Source organism: Lissotriton vulgaris, chromosome 3_1, assembly GCF_964263255.1.
Source record: "Lissotriton vulgaris chromosome 3_1, aLisVul1.2, whole genome shotgun sequence".
NCBI classification, from domain to species: domain Eukaryota; kingdom Metazoa; phylum Chordata; class Amphibia; order Caudata; family Salamandridae; genus Lissotriton; species Lissotriton vulgaris.
In genome coordinates this window covers 1,409,240,908-1,409,260,582 of record NC_141689.1, presented here as the reverse complement: position 1 = coordinate 1,409,260,582, position 19,675 = coordinate 1,409,240,908, and the positions used below count along the sequence as shown (strand labels likewise).

Genomic DNA, 19,675 nt, shown 5'->3' with positions numbered 1-19,675 from the left:
AGTTCCAAGGCGGCACTCGCTCTGAGACGCTTTTCGTCGCGAGTGGTGCTGCGGTCTGTTATATTCCTTTCCGCCTATACCACTTCTGCCCAGAGTGCTGAAGAAGATCAGGTGCGACCGGGCCCAAGTCATATTTGTAGCTCCGGACTGGGCTCGAAGGGTATGGTATCCCAAGCTACTCAGTATGAGCATCGATCCCCCGATCGGTCTGCCTCTTCGGGAGGATCTTCTGTCGCAAGAACAGCGGAAGGTCCTCCACCCGAATCTGTCCAGCCTCCACGCGTGGAGATTGAGTGGAGACAGTTGACACCTTTCGGTCTTCCTCCCGAAGTCTGTGATGTCATTCTGCCAGCCAGGCATCCCTCCACCAAAACGGTACACGTCTGCAGGTGGAACAGATTTGTGGCATGGTGCGCAGCAAAGGTTATGGATCCCCTTTCTGCCCCTCTTTCTGAGGTTCTTCTGTTCCTTCTCTCTTTGGCCAAGCAGGGCTCTGCTCTGGGCACTATCAAAGGTTATCTTTCGGCCATCTCCGCCTTTCTGCGGCATCCAGATCAGCCTTTTCTTTTTAAGTCCCCGGTTGTTAACCATTTCCTTAAAGGCATTACGCATACGTTTCCAACCGTGCCCTTTATAATACCTCAGTGGGACTTAAATCTTGTCTTGACTTTAGTGATGTGCGCTCCTTTTGAGGCCCTTCATAACTGTCCCTTACATCTTTTCACGCTAAAGACGTCCTTCCTGGTTGCTATCACCTGTGCCAGAAGAGTGAGTGAGCTCCATGCCCTTTCCTCAAAACCTCCTTTCCTTTCTGTTCATCCGGACAAAGTGGTTTTAAGGATCGTCCTTCTTTTCTGCCAAAGGTTGTCACGTCCTTCCACATCGGGCAGACCATCACTTTGCCCACCTTCTTTCCGCATCCTTCAAGGGAAGAGGAGAGGCTCCACTGCCTGGACCCAAAACGTGCACTCGCATTCTATCTGCAGCGTACACAGCAGTTCCGGGTCAAGTCAAGTCAAAACCACTTTATTCGATTTAGTTAAAAATCATAAAAGCATTCTACAATCACATCAAAAAGGGGCAATGCAAATTCATGGGGAAATACAGTAATCAACAATCAATACTATTTACATATTCGTGGTAAAAAAGATGATATGAGGAAACATTGATAATAATTAATTAATATACAGTATAAAAAAGATACATCATAAAAAGAGTAAATACTCAATAAAAAATACAATTTTTTTTTATATAAACAACATTTCCATTTTAGTCTTCTATACAAAACCCTAGTGTTGCGTTTTTAAGTCTTCTCCTCCTGATCCTAACAGCAGCAACTAGATAATTGGCCACGCTAAACATAGCCAACACAGAGTCCAATAATTGGAGATACAGGAGGGCAGGTTTAGCCTGGTAGAAGGCTTTATCCTTCAGTAATGGTACCAGGTATTTCTGTCTGGGCGTAGTGTAAAAATTACAAAACAACATAAAGTGCATATTATCTTGTGCAGAGAAATTATCGCAATTGCAAACAGGAGCGTCTTCCTCCTTGTACCAGCCTTGACTATCACACAAAACTGTATAAATCTGGTTAAACCGAAGTTTAACCAGGAGCCACCTATGAAAGGGGATATTGACGATGGTAAGGTACGGTTGGATAGTAAGGCTGGTAATAGTCAGGTAATGGGCTCTGACCGTGGGCTTAAGTAATTGGCGTTCCTCCCTCTCCACATTTTTCAGTTTAATAAAATTGACCTTCACCCAGTCTAGGTCCGATTTCTTTAGACCCTGAGGGGCCCAAAAAATATCAGGACGACCCATGTCCACAGAACACTTTTGTATGTATGAGAGCCAAGTGATATTTTTGTAATTGTCCAATTTTAGACAGTCCACCAATATTTTGTTGTTCAGACCTAGGTTATTATTGGTCCAGAGCCTTATCCATAGCAAGATAGGGGCCATTTGAAGGATGTCAGATATGTACCCAAGACCAACTTCCTGGTGAACTGAGAACGTGGCTGTCGATTGGGGAAGCCCTAAGGTGGAACGTAGAAACTTATTTTCTTCCCTGTTCCGGGTGGATGATCAGCTGTTTGTTGGCTACGTGGGAGCCAAAAAAGGTCGGGCTGTGCACAAATGGGCCATCTCCCGGTGGGTCGTTCTGTGCATCAAACAAAGCATGTTACTCCTTGGCCAAGAAGGAACCTCCTGTGGGGCTGCGTGCCCTTTCTATGAGGGCAACTGCAGCCACTACTACGTTGGGACGCGGCGTTCCCTTGCGGGGGACACGCGTTTACCAAGCACTACTGCCTTGACAGTCAGGTCCGGAGAGACTGCTTCTTTAGCCGTTCTGTGCTCTGTGACTTTCTGGTGTAATCTTGTTCGCAGACCCACCACCGCGGTTGGTATTGCTGGGGAATCTATTCTAAGGTAAGGAATCTATCACTAACGTGTCTCTTTCAGATTCACAAGTTACTACTTGTGTAACGATAGATCTGTAAGAGAAATTAGTTAGTGATAGATTCCTTACTGCCCCGCCCATCCTCCCCGTTCTGCGAACTGCTTACTAGGGCTAAGGTCATCCCCTTTTAGGGCCCTAGTTTTATGTACCAATGGTCAGTATCTTGCATGGCTCTGCATTTCGGCTTGGAAAGTCGTGTACAGAACTGACGTCCGCGCATGGGTGGTGCCTAAGTAGTCTCCGTGACGTCCTCTCGGCGCTTACGACGCCAGTGACGGACGCGGAGCTGCACGTTGCCACCTACCGATGCGCAGGTGTACTGCTAAGCAAAACTTTCCGGATCCAGTCTGACGCCTGGGGATTATTCTAAGGTAATGAATCTATCACTAACTAATGTCTCTTACAGATATATCGTTACACAAGTAGTAACTTGTGGTCCTTTTTTAGGTCTCGGACCGACGGCCGGCTTGCCAGCCAGAAGTCGGAGATTTTATGACTTTCAGTGTGTGCTTTAAACCCGCCTCTCTCCTCGTCTCTCCTCCATTGGCTGGCTTCCTAAACGGAGGCCAGCCATTGGAGGAGAGAGGCGTCCCTCGAAAGAAGCTCCGTCTCTTTCGGATTCGGGGGCGTGTTCGAGCCCTTCTTTCCACGTTTAGCCATGCCCCTTTTGGGGACGGCCAAACACCCTTGCGTCCGTTTGTCTCGTCTGCCCGTGAGGATCGTCTTGTTTTTTTTTTGTCTTGTCTACCCGTGAGGATCGTCTTGCTCTTGCTCTTGTGCGTGGAGGACATGAGGTAACTATCTTACAGGTTAGCTGGCCGCATCTGCCTCTTCTCTTCTGCCTTTCGCCTCGCCCATGCCCTTCCTTCCCCCATAGTTTCTCTCCTCTTTCCCCCTCGCGTATCTCTCCCTCTCCACACGCTCTCCTTTCTCCGTTGCACCACCCTCCCTCCCCCTGTTTATTCTCCCTGCTCCCACTGGTTCCATCCTGCCCGGCCGCATCTGCCTCTTCTCAGCGCCGTAGACACTTGGAGGGCTAAAGGAACCCCCCAAAAGGGCACGAGAGACAAAGTGTGCACGCCAGAAAAAGAACACCACAAGATAGTAGACACCCCGAGTTCCTGCCGAGCCTGCATAGAATGTGCGCCCGGAGACTGCCTTGAACACCCCAGTACCGCGGAGGGCAGAGGACAGGTACGTGGTCCGGACAGGGGGGGGGGGGGCAGGTACACGAGGGGCAGGGACTTAGGGAGACACGCCAGGCTGCCGCCCATCCATGTGCCCAACAAATGGTATAGGGTGCGGATAAAACGTGGACGGGGAGGGGGTGGCAGTCTGGTCACCGGAGCTCACTATCTACCATGATGCACTTCTAATATTATTTAATTCCCTTCGGGTTTCTTTAGCTCATTCATTCTCTCTCAATTCCCCCCCCTTCCTCCCTCCCTCCCCCCCTTCCTCCCTCCCCATTGGCCCGTCGTTCTCTCCCCTTGCTCTCTCTCTCTCCTTCAATTCTTTTCTTTGCCGGTTTCAACCCCTTTTCTTTCTCATCACCTTTTATTTTCTCTCGTTCTCAGCTGGTTTCTCACGCAACCCACCCCCGCTACTCCCCTTTCGTTCTTCCTTTTCCACTGATTTCTCCCCTTCCTCTCACAGGTTCCCCCCTCTGTCACCCTCTTTTATATTTCAGTCATTTTCTTCACCTCTTTCAGCCCCCCTTCCTTTCACTTTCTTCTGCATCTTTTTTTTTGCTGCAGGTATGTTTTCGAGGCTTGTTTCTCCTAGTTTGCCCCCTGCTCTTTCCCTTTTATTTTGTGTCCCGTCTTCCCAGCACTTCCTCTTCTGTTCCCAGTTTCTGTTCCAGAGAAGATGGAAAGGCCGGGTCAGCCCTGCTAAGCATACTCATTAACCCCCTTCCCTCCGCCCGCAGCTCTCCTTCGTCCCCCGCTCTCGTGCGACATTGTAAATGGATTTGAGCTGCTTCACCACCTCTGGTGCATGTATATTTGCTGCTGTGTGCGGTGGCCAGCTCGCACGTGACTGCACAGGCCCTGCTCGGGTTTATGGGACCAACACTGAAATTCTTTACGCGTAGTCATGCAGTGAATACAAGAGACAAAAGTACGATCTTTATTGCGAGGGTTGAGGAGCGTCCACACCTCCACTAAGGCATAGTCATGGAGCAGGTCTTTGATCATGCCGGAGAATATGCCACAGCTTCATCCTGCTAGATCGGTCTAATGTTATATTCAGACCTCTGCCCAAATCCTGTTTATTGTCGCTAAATTCTGATATCACTCTTGAGAGGTCAGAAAACAAGTACGACTTGGTCCCTGCTGGTGCATGCGCTAAATCGAATACTAATACCTACCCCTGAATTCTGACTTTTGTAAAGACATATCACTCTAAGTAGGTACAAGTTTCAGAATGCCCAGGGAGAAAAACGTACAAATTAAAGAATCGCCACCCCTCTCTTGTACAGTACATACTTACAGCATCTGTTCATGAGTCCCATGCATTGCAATAAAAAATAATCTTGAACACCCAATCTCTTCTCAACTTTTCAGACTCAGTAGGAGCGAAGTGTGAATTCTGTATTAGAGCAATATTCATATGGCTAAATATGAACTTCTAAAGAACTTTCTTTCATCTTATATGGTGTGTGAGTCTGTTGGCATTAAGTGAGAGGAGTTGGATATTTTGCAAGTGAGCATTAGGGTTTCTGTAATTTATCTAAATACCAGGGTGCATTGTTACCTTCTACCAATGGTTCCCATCAGTAGAAACCCCTGCCACCTAATGTGTGAGTGGCACACAGGATTCAAGTACTACTTGTAGATAATGGGCAAATATGTCAGAAGACTGCACAAAACGCTCAGTTGGAATAAATATAGAGCAAAAAGAGGGCTGTGAATAAGTGCATACATACTTTGTGTTGTGTCATTCTTGCCAACAGGCGTTTCGCCTGTTGCACTGCAGTGCCTAATTTAACAGTGGGGCAGTTGTTGGCAGCGAAATATCCTTTGGCTGGTTGGGAAGGGGAGTGGCGCACGAGGGGCACCCCTTATTTTTAAAAAGGCAATCCGTGCAGGTAGACACCAATGTCAAGACTGAGTTAGCATTTGACCCGCAATGAAATATTAGCAAATCATGAATGACATAATGGACTAGAGTCATTACATTTGTGCTGTGTGCGTTGACCAGGTCGCACGTTTCTGGACAGGCCCTGCTCGGGTGTATGAGACCAGTGATTGGGTGGGTTAGATATCTTGTAAGATGTGGGTTATTCGCAAAACAAAGCGAGTTAAAACTGTCTAGAAATTAAGTGGGGCCGAATTTCACGCTTGGCGTTGAGTCTGCGGTGCCACCACAGACTGCTGACCGCAGATCAGTGCATTTGAAGTTGCCATTCAAGTGTCGATCATTTCGAAAACTATTTCCTCTGATGCTAAGGCCTGCATTCTGATGCTTCCTGCACTCAAAAACAAACGGATTCCAACAATGCATGACCACAGTGCTAGGAAAGAGAGAAGTACCAGGATGGGAAAAGCCTAGCAAGAGATCTATTCATCATGGTTGCAGAATGCCTTGATCTCGAAAAGTTGTGATTTACCTACCAGAATGCAGATCTTTTAAAGAGAAGCATACCTTCATACTTGCTGGCTTTAGTTGCTGACCGCATGTGCCTGTTGCTACTCATGACCAGGTTACTTACTGCTAATCTTCATTACTTCAAGAGTTTTTTTTGTGCTGTTCTGTTGGGGAGCTGTAGCTCTCAGTCATGTGGCGAGGAAGATTTAGGAGGTCATTGTTATTAAAAAGTAGTGATAATGATGGCTTTGGAAACATACAATGGTCTACTCTCAGTGTGCAAGTGTAAGTTCAATGATGCAGTAGCGGTCGGTAGTGGGAGTAGCTGCCGGGTGGTGACGTGGGGAGGGGGAGGGGCATTGTGGGGCGTAGTAATCTATAAATTACAGAGGATTACAGGTAAGTAAACATATCAAAAAAATAAAACGAGTTTCGTTGTGTGCACTGCATTACATTTGGGGATGTAGTGCATGCAACGAAATTCTTTTTATTTATTTATATGTTTACTTACCTGTAATCCTCTGTAATCCATAGATTACTACCCCCCACAATGCCCCTCCCCACATCACCGCCCGGCAGCTACTCCCGCCACCGACCGCTTGTTGGACCTGACCTCGTGGCGTGGTTCCCCCCGCTACTCAGCTCCCCGTTAGCCCAGCTCCGTACTTGGAAACCCCTAGCTGCCCTGCCCATGTCCGACCAAACGCCCACGGCCCGCATCGGCCTGTCCCCGGCCACCTTCCCAGCCCGCGCGCCCCAAACCCGCAAGGCCCCATAGGCCCACCGGCAGCCATTTTCCCTTCCCGAGATCCCTGACTCCGTGGGCCTAGCATGACCCCAGCCCCAGCGCAGCTTAGGCCCCAGACGCGCCAGCCCCCGTTGGGAGGGTGAGGGCTACCCTAGTGAGAGAAGACAAGGAGTTTCGATGGCACCTCCGGCCTCCCCTGAGAGACTGGTTTCTGTCACACCTCTGGTCTTCCCCTGAGCCAGTTTCTATTGCACCTCTGGCCTCCCCGAGTGCTGGCTCCAGACCTGCTGGGCGTCTGGGAATTCCCGGACGCATCCTCAAAGGGATCAAAGGACCAACCGCCAGACCTCACCCACGGGCCGCCCCCAAAGCCTCGGACCTCCGCCTGCGAGGGTCCGGACATCAAAGGGCCACTGGACTATATCAAGGCCCACCCCTGAACTAGCGGGCAGTTGTATCTTGGACAAGGAAGCCCTGCTGATCTGATCGCGGCTGAACTGAACTTCGTAACTCTTCGAGCCCTGCTAACGCTGTTGCGGCTCATTCTCGGAACTGGAACATCGGAGCCCTGCTGACCTCATCACGGCTCAAGCTTGAACCCTGAAGATCTGCACCGAACATTCTGAGCCCTGCTGACGTGGTCGCGGCTCCTCACGAGCTAACCTCCGGATCGAGCCCTGCTGACTTCGTCGCGGCTCGAGGAGTACACTAGTCTGGCTGGACTATCGACGCTACCAACACAAATTGAATCATCCTCCAGTGAGTAAGACCTCCAGTGCGACTACCATCTTCCGTAACCCCCCGGCTCGAGGATTGAGAGCTGTGCGCAGGGTACGTTACGTACTGGCCAAACAGACTAAGACTGTCCCGCTACCCCTTCCCTGAAACCTTGAGACTTTGGCGATCCCTTGATCGTGTGTACATAAGAGTGCTAATTCTTTTACCTGATTATAAAGAAATTGATATCGGAAACCCACGGTGTGCTGTCTGTTCATAAGTGTGGTGTGGTCCTCGTGTGTACGATTCAATACTTGGGGTCTCCCCCTGTGGGGGTCTCTCGTTAAGGCTCGGCATTGTTGGTGGGAGAGGCGGGTCACGGAGGAGTCTGGTAGACATAACCTGGCCTCTGGGACTGCCCCTTCTAACACTGCTACTGTAATAATGAAGAAAAAAATGTTGGTGAGACTTCTATGGATCCAATGATCGCCTCCATATTGATCTCTTTTCTTCTGAATGAAATTAAAAATATTGTAATGCCTTTCTACAACAGTGAATATAGAGCCCTTTCTAAGGACCTATGTGGGCTGAAGTTAAAAATTAAAAATGTCTCCTTGAAAAAGTTCTGCATAGTATTAATAATGCAGAAGCTACCATTAGTTTTCAGCTTTGAAACCGTCGAATCCATTAAGAGGCGACTATCCTGTATTTAACATCAAATGAGGCTTGGCCTGCTGTGAGGCAGGAGGCCACAACCCACTTTTAGTCACCCCTTTCACCTCAGTTTGTGCTGCCTACATAGGCATGTTGGGTTCAAAGGCAGTTAGTGGTGGGAATATGGTGGTTTGAAAGGCGCCAAACATCTCATTTAAGAGTTACTGGCTGTGCTTGCTCCCCTGCCCCCGGCTGTGTGTGTGTGTGTGTGTGTGTGGGGCTCTGTGTGTGTGTGTGTGGGGGGGGGGGGCTCTCTGTGTGTGTGTGTGTGTGGGTGGGATGGCTCTGTGTGTGTGTGTGTGTGGGGGTGGCTGTGTGTGTGTGTGTGGAGGGAGCTCTGGGTGTGTGGGGGGCTCTGTGTGTGTGTGTGGGGGGGGCTCTGTGTGTTGGTGGGGTTCTGTTGTGTGTGTGGGTGGCTCTGTATGTGTGCGTGAGTGGCTTTGTGTGTGTGGCTCTGTGTGGGTGTAAATGCAATAGGTCATGCATTTGCGAGCGATTAACCTATTGGCATTGTAAATGACAATGCCATTTATTTAACAATTAAGCTATTGCCAATGTAAATGACAATGCCATTATTTAAGATGAAAAAAAAAAGTCATGCGCAATGCCAATAGCTCTACCTCTAATAATGCAGAGACCATTGCATTGTATATGCTTGTTTAGAAAAGGAGGTAAATAGACTATTAAATGCATGGTTGTCACCATGATAGCCTATGGAAGTTTTTTTACTACTGCTTTATTTATTTTTATTTTTTCCGTGGGACTCCCCCTTTGATGACTGGAAATGATTCAAGCATGTGAATTTATGAAAGATACCAATACTAGATAATTGCAGTTACAGGTAAGTAACATATTTATTTCGCATAAGTTGGAGGTGTAGCCCAAAACTGTCTTCTTTGAATATTGTACATTTATGCTTGGAAGATAAGTAACCCTTAAGTCTACTTGTACTCCTTCGAACTGCTTGATCTTCCATATTTATTGTTCTGTTCAAGATTTCAGCATTCCATTTACTTCATGGATTGCTGAGATAAACCATTTGCTGTGTCTCATAACAGGTCTCTTTGGTTACTGAGGGGTTAGATTATTGCTTGGGTTCCGCAATGCTCCTTGGAAGAGATGTGACCGCTCTTTCCATGTGCTTGCGATCCATGATTTTATTGCATAGAAGGTCCTTGATATATATTCTCTAGAAGTCTAAGTGATAGAATGTACTCCTTTTATTCTGGAAATAAATGATATTTCTACATCCCGTTGACTCATGAGTAGCACACTGCATGCCCTCAAGAAAATATTCCTGAATATCATCTTCAGTACATCATGTCCACTGACTCACCAATGAACTACCACAGGACAGCTCCACAAAACAGTAACGACCGAAGATGCAAACGATCCACCCAACTGCTTTTTGAAGGCGACTTGAAGGAACATATTGTACCCTACAATTTGTTAAGACTCATGGAGTACACTGACTTTCTTTTCCATTCTCATATTTAGGAGTGGGAACTCCTTGCTATAACAAGAATTAATTCAGGTTCCCTCACCCTCAGTCCCTACTATTAAAACTGTTCACTCCTCTCTCAGTGGGATGCTCTAGAATTGCAGATTGGTGGAAAAACACAGCATTGAGATTGTAGACTTAATCTAAACCAACCTCTCATCTACACCTTGTATTCATTACAGAAACCTCGCTTAGAGATTTGTCTCAAACAACCCAGGTCACAAAATCTTTTGACTTGATTGGGAAGGAAAGACCTCCAGCTATCGCCTGAGACAATCCAACATCTATTTTTATTTATATGCAAATTCATGCAGTTGTACTGGAAGGGCTCCTCATCAGAGGTCAAAGCAAGGCTAGCAGAGAACATGGAGGTACCTACTCTCATTGATGACACAGCTTCATCCTTAACTGAACCCCAAAAAACACAGTTCCTTCTCATCTCCCCATATGAGTGTGACACATGAGTCCAGTCCTTGCTAAAAGCAATGTCATCTCAATTGCATATCCTCAATTATCAAAAATGTTAAATCACTGGGATTTTTCGTCAACAAAAACCTGCATTTCCATGCGCACTTCATTGCCCAAGCAAAGGGAGTCTAATACAGGATTCTTACGGGCTGTCAATTCACTAATAATAAGATCTTCCCAGTGGGTGACTTCAAAACAGTCCGATCATTTGTAGTTTGAAGGCTAAATTATGAAATCCTCCTACTGATGGGAATGCCCAGAATAAGACTGACACTTTAAAAAAAGTTACTCTCAGTGCAGCGACTAGACTTCATCACTGACTCCAGAAGATCAGGAGTGGTGTGATGTTATCGAAACACCATAAACTGACTTCCTATAGAAGCCTGTTGCTTTTCCAAATCAGCCTGTATTCTTCTTAAAGCTGTATGTGGGGAGGCAGGTAAGTAACCTTACTCATAAATTAAATATCTCTAGAGATGCTAGATCATTCAGAGGCAAAGACATGCTCCACCTGGGGACTGTCCTCTGTATAAAATCAAGAATTTTGAAGCAAGCTTTCTCAGGAAATGCCCAAAAGATCTGGAACTCAATCCTCCCTGCAGTTTAGATAACTCCATCTTTTAAAAAAAACTGAAATCCCAACTCTTCAAGCAAAACCTCCAACTACAAACTAACTACAAGCAGACGTTTGAGGGTTGCCGAAGAGCTGTGAGGATCAAAAGTCATTCAGAATATTTCAGTCTACTTTAAGATGCTATTTTGCCACTGGGCACGTTCACAGCATTGTACATAATTCTTTTTTTAAATGTGTTATTCTTTTAATTTAACATTAGCTCAGAAAATCTTTCCACGCATATGTTGCAAGGTAGTACACATTGTTTCATAGAACTACATTCACTGTTTGGTGCACACATTTTCAACTTCTATTATCATCCCAACCACTTCTCAATGTACCCCTGTATGCCGTCCATTGTCCACAAATCTTGTCCCATTTTCCCGGACATCCTCTGGCTTTATATGTAACTTTCTCGGCTCCAGTGCACAAGTCTAAATCTACTTCTCATTCCTGTAGGTCCGGTGGTTGACTCGCCCCCACTTCCTGGCTATGTTCCTTTTCGCCACCATTGCAGCTTCTTTAAGCCATATTGTCGTATACTTAGGCCATTTTACATCTCCCGTCACACATAGTAGCAGCCATCGCTTCTCCACCGGGAACTCTTAACTCTGTGACCTCAGACATAACTCCTGTTCCCTCCTTCCAGATATTGTGACTGAAGCAACATTCACAAATGATATGAAATAGTACATAATTCTTGCCTGCACAGGTGGCTTTTCTAATCTGTTATCTCCTTTAGTGTTTTATATACACATTTGTATGCTTTTCACTACTGGACTATGTTTGGTGTAAACCTCTATATCCTTTGTAAAGCACTTAGATTCCTCATTGGCAAACGTTTGTACTGTAAAAAAAAAAAGGTGTAAATAATAAATTAATTCAAATTCCTCAGGTTTTTAATTGGCTCCCAAACAACAGAAATGTCTGACTAAATGAATTTTCGCGTGGTAGTTAACATTTTATGGAAGTCTTCGCTTGTCTGTGATTTTGGGCGTCATGGAATGGGAAAAGGTTGGCAGTAGAAAAGAAAACTTGGATGATAAAATGGCCACACATAACTTGACAAATGCTCTTTTGTCCAGTGTACTTAGAACATACTTCCGCATAATGTGTATCAGGTTTCCTTTATTGTGGGAAAAGATCTTCAACCAGCTCCATGAACTAAAGGTCTTCTTCTTCTACATCCTTTGACTGTTGGTTCAAGGAGTTCCTCTAGTATGATTCCACACAGCATTTAATTTGTTGCTATGAATAATATTTGGTTTGTGATGCAGCCATTTTCAGTGATGCATGATGTTGCTCATGACACTAAAGACAGGATGCAGGTTGTCTCTAAAGAACAACACTTGCCTGCTTAAATGTTATTCAACCGCGAGGGGGGGCGTGGTTTGCAGCATGCCGAGCTAGACGTGCAGCCCGGGAGCTCCCGGCCGATGACAACATAATCTGACTTCCACACACTAACCACTCACCTGAAAATACCTGAAAACGTGTAGCCAGACCCCCTGAAGCTGTCGCGCTGTCCTGGGGGACTCGCCTGTGATCCCGGAGCCGTAAAAGTGAAGTTAGGCTTGCCGGCCGGTAAGGGCGCCGGGGAGGCAAGATGGCGACGCCGGCGGTGGACTAGTGCCGGAGCTGGAGCGAGGTGCGTGGAGGGCCCCACTGCAGTGGGAAAGAAGATTGTGGGCACTGAGAGGCATCGGGATACATGTGGAGAACCCAGCAGCCGGATCCCTCGGTGGCAGACGGTACTGACGCCCGGCCGCACTTTACCAAAATGGCGGCGTGAATCGGCGTGAATCAGATGCGGCGAGTCAGAAGAAGGACTGCGGAGCCACGTCGGGAAACGGACCCTGAGTGGAGGCTGAGACCCCGCTGGAGAGCCGCCCGGACGGGCCCAAAACAGAAGGTGAGAGACCCCGACTCCCGGCCGCCCTTCACCAAGATGGCGGCCTAAGCCATTGGTGGTAATCGGGAGTCGGCCGGTGGGACCCGCCCGAGGCAGAGAGGAGCACGGACCCGGGGAGACCCCACGCTGCGACGGGGGAGCCCGCGGACCGGGAAACAGCCACCAAGACAGCGTACACCCGGCCGCCCTTTACCAACATGGCGGCGCGGTGAGGAGGGACAACCAGCGCAGGCTGAAAACACGTGGCCGCACCTGGGCACCCAAGGGGACGTGGTGAGGCATCCCGCGGAAGTAAAACCGGGACTGCTAGAAGCAGGGGATCCTGCTGGTATTGACAAGGCTGAGGCACCGGGTTTACAACAAGATGGCGGCAACCGCTGCACACCAGGCTGGGGGGGTCTGAGGCTGGACGCCCCAAGCGGCGGAAGATACAGGGCCACTCGGTGGGTAGAGAGACACAGGCTCGGGAACGGTGTGACACTCACGATTAGGACAGCCAACGGGCTGACAGAGGGGGCACCACGCGAGTCCCAGCACTGGAGAATCACGGACCCCGCATCCCTAATTGAGGGAAATCGGAATACAATCAGCAGGAGGCTGAGATCCGGCGAGTCAAAGCGTGTGGGGGTGATGTCTAGCGAGAATACAATCCAGAAGCTGGCCAGACCAAAATTGATCACTTGTGAACACTGACGGGGGTAGCAGGCTGGCAGTGACTGAACCCCGGAGCGGCAACGGCACAGGCTAGAAGACCCACGTCTAAGCGGTGCTACTGATACCTGACAGTGCAAAAGGGGTCCGGAGGTTGATCTCTAGAGGACACACTTGGCATACTCTGCAGGAACCGGAACCGGGGAGACACGATACGGGCAGAGCAACAGTCGCAACTGGGCCAAGTGCAGCGGAAAACATCAACAGCGGCATATGAGCAGTACTGATCCGAGGCAGCCAACCATGGGGAAAAAAGATACACTGCCCAAACCTCCGAAACAGGGCCCTATGGATAATTTCGCGACATCACGCCCGGGCAGGGAGACCCCCAACACAGCATCTGAGGGGTCAATAGACACTGGTAGGCTACTAGAAGCTATTCAAGCATCAAGATCGGACATTCAGGAGGCCCAAGCGGCCCTAGAAGTCAAAATCGGAGAGGTGGGGTTGGAGTTCTCTCCTGCGACAAGATTTCAGGAACCTGTCGGCTAGAGTCACGGAGACGGAAACGCGAATTGGGGAGGCGGAGGACTCGCTTACCACACTCCGGAAAGATATGATGGAACTCCAAGCCTCCCACAGACAATTACTATGGAAAGTGGACGATGCCGAAAATAGGGCACGCCGCAACAACCTGCGCTTTGTGGGATTTAGAGAAGGAATCAAGGGAAATAACATGGCGGCATTCCTTCACACATGGCTGACTGAAACCTTCCCAGCGGCACAATTCTCTACGTGCTTTGTCATTGAAATAGGGCGCACAGAGCACTACTAGCGAATCCTCCGGAGGGTGCGAGACCTAGACCGGTTATCGCGCGCTTCCTCAATTTTGCGGACAGGGATTTGATACTGCGGGAAGCAAGGAAATTGGGAGAGATTCGATTGGAGAACACGAACATCATGATTTTCCCGGATTACAGCCAGGAGGTGCAGAAACAGAGACGCTCCTTCGACACGGTGAAGGCGAAACTCAGGACCCTGAACATCACCTACATGCTGCTCTTCCCGGCAAAACTTAAGGTTATATACAAAGAAAAATCAATATTCTTCAACCACCCTGACGATGCCTGGCAATGGCTCGAGGAGAGACCGATCTTAAATGGCAGAGAGGCGGCCGGGCGTGAGGAAATGGACAGGTCCCTAAGGGAGAAGGCACAGTGGGGACTGCCTAAACCGCAAAGACAGAAATCTAGACGGATACATTCACGCACGCCCGGGACACCGTACCAGGCACGCACCTCTACGGGAGTGAGGAGAGGGCGATCGGAGTCTCCTGGGGAATCATCCACAGCGGACTCCAGACTGCAGGGTATTCGTAAGCAGATACGCTCGGAGGGAGAGGAAGAGGACGATGTAGAGTGCAGGGCTTCGGAAGCCGAGGAGGACGATCTAGGAGAGGGACAGAACTCGGTGCATCCACTGGTGAAGGTGATACGCAACCTAGAGCAGGACTCCTCCGACAAGAATAGTGGGACTGATACGGCTACACAAGATTCACATTCATGAACAATGATGGAGTGGGTTACCGGAGACCACGGTCGGGGTGACCTGAGGCACGCAAGTTGACACTGCCCCTTGTTTTCTATCTTCTAACAGTTTGTGTTTTGAGTTGGCTTAGTTCCGTCTGGGTGCAGAGTCTGGACTAGTAACCTCATTCTACTTTGGGGGGAAGGGTGAGGTGTCGTTGAATAACGGGGGGAAAGGGTGGGCGACAGACCGGCTCCCGCTGAAAGCTCTGTCCTGTACGGGGATGAGTCTGGAAGGGGAGGGTGGTCGGGGGGGGAGGGCAAGGGGGTACAGTGTTATAACAAGTTGGGGAGGGGGGGAGCAAAGTGGGGGGGGGAACAGTGAGGGGAGAGCTACAGTCATACACTTCGACACACCGTTCCATGCATCCACCCCCGGTACCAACGGTAAATGAGAGTCACTCTTCACAATGGCAGGTACATTAGATACACCGCAACAGGAGGACAGGGGAGTCACTATCTTAACGTGGAACGTGAACGGCCTGGGATCAAAAATTAAATGGGGACTGGTGAATGCATACCTTAAGAGAACAGCACCCGATATCATTCTATTACAAGAGACACACCTTAGAGGGGATAAATGTGCGTTCATAGCGAGAGGTCGACATAAGGTCTTGGCACATGCAGGGTACACATCGGACTCCAGAGGGGTAGCGATCCTGATTAAAAAATCATCCCCGTTCTGTACCACACGCACATGGAGTGACCCCCAAGGAACATATGTGGGAGTGCAAGGGATGTGGAGAAGACATAGATACACTATAATCTCGGTCTATGCACCACGGAAACTCCAGACCCGTACACTCAAGGCAATCACGTCCATTCTCTCGGATACAGCGGACACCATACAAATAGTGGGGGGCGACTTCAATGATGTAATGTCTGAAGAGCAAGATCGTACAGGGCAAGCACGTAGAGGGGGGACACAGACAGCACTGTCACAGCAGATGACAAATATAGGACTCACTGACATATGGCGGTGGCGACACCCTACATAGACCGCTTACTGATTCTACTCCGGGGCACATAGGGTCTTTTCGAGACTCGATTATATATTCGTAGCGAGGCGATACCTAACAGCAGGTGATGTGGTAGAATACAAAGCGAGGAAATCTCAGACCACTCGCCCCTATATGCAAATGTGGGGGGGTGAGCGGGAGGTAGGGTGCTGAATGGCGTTTGTCGGCTTGAGATCTTCAGACTCCGGAGATTGCACGTGGCATTAGGGCAGATATTAAGGTGTATGTAGCTGAGAATGAAGGAACAGTCGCCTCAGGGACTACCTTCTGGGAGGCGATGAAGCCAGTTCTATGGGATAGAATACAGAGGAGGTTGGGGGAGGAGCGACGGAAACAACAAGCAGAGGTAGCAGACCTGGAAGCCACAATTTTGAACTTGGAAGAGGAATATCAAGCACACAAGGACGCGGAGACTCTGCGACAACTGCTTGATACTCAAAGGAAATACAGAGAGGTAGTATCTAACGAGGCGCGGACACAGTCCCTGGCAACCCTCTATCGTCTGTACGACGTGGGGGATAAATCTGGTAGGCTCCTGGCATGGCTGAGTAGAAAAGAAAGGGCGGCAAGGTGGGTGGAACAAATCAAGTCAGCGGAAGGGGGACTGGTGTGCAATGATGAAGAGATAGCGGAGGCATTTGCGTCACACTACGAACGCTTCTATGCAGCCAAAGACTTGGGGAATACCGAGGTGGCGTTGCAATATATGGGACTGACGGAGGTACCCACACTGTCCTCCGAAACTTGCACAGTTCTGGAAGCGGATATCACGTTAGACGAGATATCAGAAGCTATAACCAAACTGAAAACGGGTAAGACGCCGGGGCCAAACGGGTTCCCAGCGGAATTCTTTAAACGAACAACTGATCTCTTGACGCGACACCTTAAAACCCTCTTCACCGAATCATACCAGGAGGGGATCCTGCCACCAGACCTCGCACTGGCCACCATTGTGCCGATTTATAAGGAGGGCAAACCAAAGGATGACTGTGCCTCCTACCGCCCCATTTCCCTCCTTAATATGGAGGTGAAGATTATAGGGACTATCTTAGCTAACCGCCTGAGATCGGTAATCCCAGACCTCGTACACATGGATCAGTCGGGGTTTCTGCCCGATAGAGCAACCAAGTTAAACCTCAGGCGCACGCACAATTGGCTGCAAGAAGTCAAGGGAAGGAGTGAACCCCACTGGTTTCTTTCCCTCGACGCAGAAAAAAGCGTTCGACGTGGTGCACTGGCCCTTTCTCATGGCGGCGTTACAAAGGTTTGGCCTCGGCCCAAAATTCCGGGGGTGGATACAGCTCCTATACACTGCTTCGAGAGCGCGAGTGAGGGTGAATGGGAGACTGTCCCGCGAGTTCCGAGTTGAAAGGGGTAGACGCCAGGGGTGCCCGTTATCCCCCCTTCTATTCACGTTAACCAGCGAAATCCTGGCAGCAAAGATAAGACAGAATCCAGATATTTATGGCTTCTCGCGAGAGGCCTCAGTTGCAGCGCAAGAAAAAATATCACTCTATGCCGATGACGTGCTACTGTACATCACTAAACCCGAAACTACGGTGCCGGAGTTGTTTAGGGAATTGGACAGTTTTGGAGCGAGAGCGGGCCACACCATAAATTGGCATAAGTCAGTTATATATGATCCACAGGGGATGGAGAAATGGGGGAACTTGCCGGAGCGACTGGTCACCACCGCGGTAGGATTTCAGTACCTGGGCATTTATATTACCCTAGACAGGAAACTCTCATTCAGTAGAAACATAGAGCGGATAATGGGTGATGCGGTGGTGGACATGAATAGGTGGAAGCAATTGCCGCTCACCCTACTGGGTCGGGCGGCAATGTACAAAATGATTACCCTCCCTAAGTTCCTATATGCGCTTCAAAATGAATACTACCCACTCCTGACCACGACGATACTGAAAATCCATGCGGATCTTCGTACCTTTTTGTGGTTAGGAAAACAACCGCGGATAGCCCTGCAGACGCTCCAACGACACCAATACAGTGGGGGGATCTCGCTACCCAACCTGGAGGCCTACTATTGGGCGGAACACCTGACTCCGATAAACGATTGGATCCACACTCCGGCGGATCACCCGACGTATGCGCTGGATAGGTACAAAATGTCACCCAAAAACATACTGTACTATCTCTATGGTGGTACGGCGAGGAAATTGCTCCTACCGGCGACGGTAATCACACTGAGAGCCTGGACCAAGGCTACAAAACATATGGGATGGGAGGGGAAACCCACCAGACAGACGCCGTTATGGCACTACCAATGGTTAAAAGAACTCTGTAAGTTGAGGGGCTTCCAAAGGTGGGATGACATAAGCATATCGAGCATTGGGGACGTGATCTCCAGGGGAGAATATAAGTCATTCCAGGCACTTCAGACTGAGTTTGGGCTGCACCACTCACAAATCTTCAAACACACACTGCTGAGACATGCTTGGAGGGCCCAAAATATCACGCTCACAGAGATACCGGAATATGCGCCATTAGAGGGCGGACTCCTTCAGGAACAGATAATGGGCCAGGCGGTCTCCCTCACATACAAAACTCTGACTAATAACATGCTAGGCGACTTGACAAAACTTCGGGGCATATGGGAGGCGGATGTGGGGGAAATGGAAGATCTGGACTGGGAGATCGTCCTAATGCATCCCCGGGAAGTGGCGATCAAATGAAGGCTACGCCTCATTCAGTTAAATGTGCTCCACAGAACGTATTTCGATAGAATACGACTCCTTAAAATGGGGAAAACAAATGACCCGGTGTGCCTTAGGTGCCGTCAACAACAAGGGGACTTCTACCACACCATATGGGCTTGCGACAGAATACGAACCTATTGGTCACACATTTTCACTGAGCTGGGGGAAGTCCTAGGGGTGGAACTATCGCAGGAGCCTAAGCTGGCCCTACTGGGCATGACGAACGAGGTGGACCTGCCACGCCCACTGCTCATTTTCCTGGTGCTAGCACTGGTAGTAGCTAAAAGGGACATCGCGAAATACTGGGGAGCCACAGAGACACCAGACATTGAGGAATGGAGACGGGGTCTAGACCTTTACATGGCCGCAGAAAGGGTGACCTATAAAGCAAGAGGCTGCCCCAAAAAGTTCCGAAGAGTATGGGCCAAATGGAGGCAATATCATGGATTAGAGGGGGGCAGTGAGGGAGGACACCCGAGGAGAGGGGGGGTTCGAAACCGCTACTGAAATGTAGAATGGAACTGGACAGACGATAAAGCCTTGAATGAAAACATTAGAGGGCCGGGGTGCAATACGGGGAGACAAGGAAATGAAGACGTAAAGTTTTGTGTTGGGTGGTGATGGGGTAGGGGAAGATGGGCTGCATACTATTATGCCTGTGTTGTTAGAGAAATGACCACGAATGCAGCCGGAAGTGTATGATGTGGCTAATTCCATGACTGTAGAATTGGTTTCAGTTAAAATGTAAAGTTGGGGGGGGTGGGTAGGGGTTAAAAGAAAAAGCAGAGGATCGACAGGATTTTGAATGCCTAAGCTGGTTCTTGTAGGTATACCTTCAGCATATGGTTGATATTTGCCGCCCGACCTCCGGGGTGTGGGCTGAATGGCCGTGTGACACTATACTAACATTACGACACTCCCTAATACGGCTAAGCTGAAGTGCTCCTTGTAGGCTGGTATTTTCTGTGTTTCTGCAA

General features: G+C 49.0%; 1 protein-coding gene across 4 annotated transcripts in view; it reads left to right on the top strand.

The window, feature by feature from the left end:
• WDFY3 (WD repeat and FYVE domain containing 3) overlaps positions 1–19,675 on the top strand; it is a 2,050,643-nt gene that overhangs the window by 1,652,358 nt on the left and 378,610 nt on the right. The window lies entirely within an intron of this gene.